The sequence below is a fragment of the Typopeltis vanoorti genome, chromosome 16 (assembly GCF_054136105.1).
Source record: "Typopeltis vanoorti isolate ZY-2024b chromosome 16, IOZ_Tvanoo_1.0, whole genome shotgun sequence".
NCBI lineage: Eukaryota > Metazoa > Arthropoda > Arachnida > Uropygi > Thelyphonidae > Typopeltis > Typopeltis vanoorti.
In genome coordinates, this window is record NC_143564.1 from 45,768,648 (window position 1) to 45,774,738 (window position 6,091).

Genomic DNA, 6,091 nt, shown 5'->3' on the forward strand with positions numbered 1-6,091 from the left:
TGCTACTCCTTTCTTTCCTTGATCATTGTTGACTGAAAATAACATCCTATACCTATTATTAGTAAGCTCTTACCTGTTTTTGTCTTCACTTCAGTAATGCCAATTATGTCCATATGGTACTTTTTCAATTATTCTGCAAGTTTGATCTCATCTTTCCATTAATACTCCTTATATTGATGGTTCCTATCTTTAGTTCTTCTGATGTTGGATTTATTCTTCTTAGAGATGTTGAGTTGGAGCTTGTTCAAGTAGCTAACTTTTTCACTGGTTCCCTGACAAAAACAGTGGGGCCTTGCTTGTTTAATCAGGCGACTACTCAGCTGGCATGAAATCTCACCATGTACCATCATGGGATGCACCATGTGGAGGTGAAGATTGGACATTAGGTCAGAAGCTCCAGCTGATTATTTGCATTCCTGAAAGGTGATGTGGAGGTCTCCTCCCAGTTATTAGGCTTTGACCCTTGAGTGAATCCCTAGAAACCCAAGTGACAAAATCTGTATCCAATAGAAAAGATGTGGCTGACTCATAGCCTTATAAAGAGGGATAACCTACCAAGGACATTACCATCAATATATATATATATATATATATATACACATACACACACAGTATATAATATTTAATAGTATATATAATAGTATATAATAACCTTTTCAACCCAAAATGCATAATCTTCCATTTTGCAGCATTGAATTGACAATCATTATTCTGTGCCCATAATTTCAGTTTATTTAAATCATCCTGTAGGGTATCTACATCATCTTTATCATCTGTTGCCCCCTCTCTAGTTTTGCATCATTATCAAACAACTGAATATTTCTCTTAAAATCACTCCCTCTATCATTAATATACAAATTAAAGCATACCGATCCTAGTACAGAACCCTGAGGCACTCCACTAGTCACCATTCTTCCAAATTCCACTCCACCATATACTACTGTCTGATGTCTGCCATCCACTTCCCTATCAATGCCACCAGCTTCATATCTATTCCCATTTGCTCCAACTTTTGTAATAGTTTTTCCATGTAGTATTCTGTCAATGCCTTTGCAAAATTTAGCTGCATCGTGATGTAACCATCTCTGTCATTTAATTTTGCTGTCACTATTATAAAATGCAAGTAAATTACTATGGCAGGACCTAACTTTTACAAAATCATGTTGCTCAACATAATATCATATTCTTATCCACCTATTGCTAGTTTATATTCAATCAACTTTTCCAATCATCCTCCATTCTTAAGATATTAATTGGTCTCTAATAGTTCTACATCAGTCTTGAAACAACCTTTATCTAATGGAATTATCTTACCCTCTTTCCACTTCTTTGGAACAGTGCCAGAACTGAGACAGATTAAACAAGTTCATCAGAGGCATTGCTAGTTCTCTTGCATGTAGCATACAGGCTGATATGCCATCCGGTCCCACTGTATTCATATTGATATTTTTCAATATATTAGTCACCTCCTATTTGTCTACCTCAGTTGTCACATCAATATCTACAGAATCTCCACTTGGATTATATACCCTTACAAAGTGATCACTCTGCAACTCTATTTCTTCTGCTTCTGTCACCTTCCTACCATTCGCACTGATTAAAGTCATCCTTCCATAATCATTCTTCTCCTACTTGCTACATAGTAAAAAAAAAAAAGGATTTATTTTGGTATGCTCTTAGTTAATTTTTTTCTTATAATCTGAATTTAGTCCTTGTTACCATTCTAGTCGCCTTTCTTGCCTGCACGATGTTTTTTTTTTCTTTTTTGCCATCTCCTTCCTTATATCTTTACTCATTCCCACTTGGCATTTTTAATTTAGTCTGATACTGCTTTTCCCAAGTAATTCCTGACCACTTTGTATGCATTATTGACATCCCTTCCTTATAGCTTCTTAAGCCATGACACTGCCTCCTAAGTCTATCGGAATTATGAACTTTATGGTTGCAAATAAACTCTTTCCTGATGGAGAATTCCTCATGTTTAGCAATCTCTTAAAACAAAATTGCAATATCACTTTCCCCAATTTGAGGCGGAGTGTTGACCTTGGTTATGGATACATCTTCTGATGCTAAAGCCAGATGCAGTACTCCCAAACTGCTGGTCTCCCTCCATGACATGCTGTTTGAGGTAATTATCCCTTAGCAACGGTATAAATTGTATTTGCATCTTGCCACGTCCCACCCTCCAATATGTGTCCATGGTTGAAGTTCCCCATTTATATATAATTGCTCAGCCTGCACACATTTTGTTAATCTGCTGATGCACGGCATCTCCACATCTTCCTGTGGACCCCCTGGTCTGTAGCAGCGGCCAACAAAATATTTTGTACTATTAGTCTTTATCTCACGCTACAGTCTCAAATGAACCTCCTCTGCCCCGACCCAATGTATTATTCTCCTTAACTTTTATTTTTGTTGGTTGAAGCTCTCTTTAACTATCATCAGCAATACTCCACCTCCTGTCCTGTTCCCGCTATACTCCCTGAAAATAGGATACTTTTTACACTCTTTCCCTGTAAGTATCATTGTCTATCAACCAGATTTCATTGATACCTATAATTTTTGGCCAAGTTGAGCTGACCATTGTTAAACTCCTTTTTTTTCCTTCTGATATTTCTGTCATTTGTGTACATTCATTTCCACATCCTGTTGGACCTACAGCTACCCTCACATAATGTCATTACTAATCCATTCAGATTTGAAACCTGTGAAAGTGCATTTGGCATTGCATAATTGTTTGTGTATACACATTTGTCTTAGGGTAGCCGAACCCACACTGGACTTTATCCCCCCCCAAAAAAACCCCTACTTTCCCTGAGTTTGTACTTCCAATCTTTCACTGAACCTCTCTCTCTCTCTCTCTCTCCCCCCCCCCCCCAAACATTCTGACTCCAAAACTATTCAAATACAGTCCATCAAGCATATACAGGTCCTTTTGTCCATCACATTGACTGTATACATCTATAAACTGCCTTTACTTTCTCACTCTTCAGTTTCACTTCTTTCAACAACTCTTTCACATTCCATTTTTTACATATTTCTCACTTTTCAAATCATTTGTGCCTGCCAAGACAGTCATCCCCTTTTTTTCCTCCCTTCTGCAATGTTACTGAAACCAGCAGTTTCATTAACATCCTCAAACTTTTTTTTCCATTTTTTACATATTTCTCACTTTTCAAATCATTTGTGCCTGTCAAGACAGTCATCCCCTTTTTTCCTCCTGAAACTAGCAGTTTCATTAACATCCTCAAACTTTGCACCTGAGAAACATGATTTTTTGTCACTTTCTCATTAAATATACCTCCAATTTCTATATAATACTTTCTCCTTACTCCCAGTTTCCCTCACTTTCATACTTTTCCCATTCACTTTTTCTTTCATTCTCCCTCCTACTGTAGCACTTGCCAATCATTTCTCCAGTTGCTCTAGCTCATGTTTTGTCATGGGTAATTTATGGGTAAAAAAAAAAAAAAAATCTGTTCCCTGTGCTGTTCTTTGATTATGAAATTTGCTTACTGTGATTATTTAACCTTGCCAAGAAATTATATTCTTCTTTAATTCTTTATCCAAACATAAATAAACAAAGTTAGCATGTGAAGTATCTTTACAACTAGGCTATTTACATGTGGAGGCTAATGACTTCACATCATTTGCCTTAGTATCCTGTATTGCTATGCATTATGGGAAGAGTTGTTAGCCAGACTAGTTTTGACTTTTATTGAGGACCCATCAGTGGCAGCCAGACCAAGAAGAAATACAAGATTGAATTAAAGCAGAACTTGTATATTTCCTATATAAGGAAGTGTGCTTTGCATTATGGATACTAAGGCAATTGGTGTGAAGCTATCATCCCCTATATACAAGTAGCCTAGTTGTGAAGATACTTCACTTACCACTTTGTTTGCTTACACTTGGATAAACGATTAAACAAGAATATAATTTCTAATCAGTTTGAAAACTTTCTGTTGCTTATTGTGATGCTTTTGGTCTCAGCTAATCGTGGTTAAACATACACCCACTGTATACTGCTTATGATAAAAGCTTGAGTTCTAGATGAAATATTTAAACCTGTTATCAGCCTGCCGAAAATTGATTTTCTCAGTATAAATAACCAAATAGTAAGGCTATATTCCTTGACTTCAATTCACAACTCAAACAAGATTTCCTTTACTCATCAAGCAGGAAATAGCAAGATATTCATTAATTGTGTTTTGTGTGTTCACGAGTAAAAGTTTCTAAAAGGCTGTCTTCTTGTAGTGTTATTAGGGTGTGGGATATTTTGTTTAAGTTTATTTACAGATTTGTTGATATAGAGCTTAGTGTAGTAACTGCCAAAGGAAAGATTGCAGTGACTTTGTCCATGCAGAGTTTAATTTTGACTTAAGTCACTTTGTGAAATGTGAGGTGTGAGTCTAAGAGTTAATTATAAATGGATCTGTAAGTGATCCATGATTTTGGCTCTGGTATAGTGATTCTCATGTTGAATAGGGACATCATTCTTGTTGTGGTGGGGCTATTTATATGAATTTGTTCTCTGGTGATGTTATGAATGGAATATAGCTTTGATGTAGTTTTATATATACGTGTGTGTGTGTATATATTCTCCGGATGATGACCTTGACGTGAAGGTCGAAGGATTAGGAAATTGAAGTAATTGTTTCTATCACAGTTGTAGTCTCCATAATTTGTCTGAAATGGATATGTGAATATTGAAAGTTTATTTTTCACTTGGCTAGAGTATGATAAATTTAGTTTAATCCTTTATCCAAGTGTGAGCAAACAAAGTTTGTGCCTGAAAGTATCTTCAGGACTGGGGTAAGGTGATACAACACCAGGGCAATCCTTGCAAAGGTGGAGCAAGATACCAACACTCCTATCTAAGTATCTCCCATAATACAAAACACATCTCCATGCGGATATGTCTAATGTGGCCCTTCCCTTAATGCATAACATTAGACATATCCGCAAGGAGATGTATTTTGTATTTTTGTATTTGTGCATTTTGGTGTTCATGCAAGCTCCTGATAAGATAAGTATTATTTTCAGTTATCGTTGATAAAATTACTTAATATTGCGTAGTTTTGTTTGACTTGCATATTTTAGTGCGTCTGTTTGTGTGTTTTTGGTATGTTATAACTTATTATTTGATAAAACACGTTGCAATAATTATGGCACCTGTACGAAGGAAAATGGCAGCCAGTAATGATGGTTCGCCATCTTTATCAAAGAACGGTAGTATAAAAGAAATGAGTCGGTGTACTAGCTGCTGTGAAATGTACGCTTTGCGGAGTGCGGTCGGAGTGTGGATAGATGATAATAAAGGATTGAATATGTGTAGAAAATGTAGGGAGAATGAGGAATTGAAGTGTATTTCGGATCGTGAGTGTAATATTTCTGTCAAACTTCAGAATGAAGAAAATAGCGATATGACAAGAAACGGCAAGGTTGTACATGAGAATTATGAGAGTGTGAATATAGAAAGTGTGAACGATAGTATTAATGGTTTCTCAGAGAATAAAAAAGATCAGATAGATGCATTGAGTGAGATCACGTTGTTGAATGGTGCGATAGAAAGGGCAAAACAGCAGCTAGAGTGCATGAACAAAAGTCGACTGAATGAACCAACCAATAATAAAAGGTATGACAGGAAAAATAGGCGTATGAATGTGAACATGAACAAAATGAAGGACAGAGTGCTGTATGGAGACTCGTTAATACGAGGTGTGTTAGTAGAGGATTTGACAAAATCGTACCAACCTGGTGCGACCATAAAGGATGTAACTGAGTCTATCAGAGAGCAAAAGGAAAGGGTGAAAGAAATGATTGTTGTGGCAGGTACGAATGATTTGAAAGGAGATAAAATGGAAATGATAGAAGACCTGAATGAATTGTTTGAAGTAGCAAAAGAAAAGAATGAGAGAGTTACAATGATTAGTCTTTTGCCACGGTATGACAGTGAAATGTTTAAAAGGAGGGCCATAATTGCGAATGACTTTATGCGTGAGTTATGTATGACGAGTGGTGTGGAATTTGTGGACATGTGGAGTGAGTTTGATGGGTGAAAGGATCTATATAAGATGGATGGCTTGCA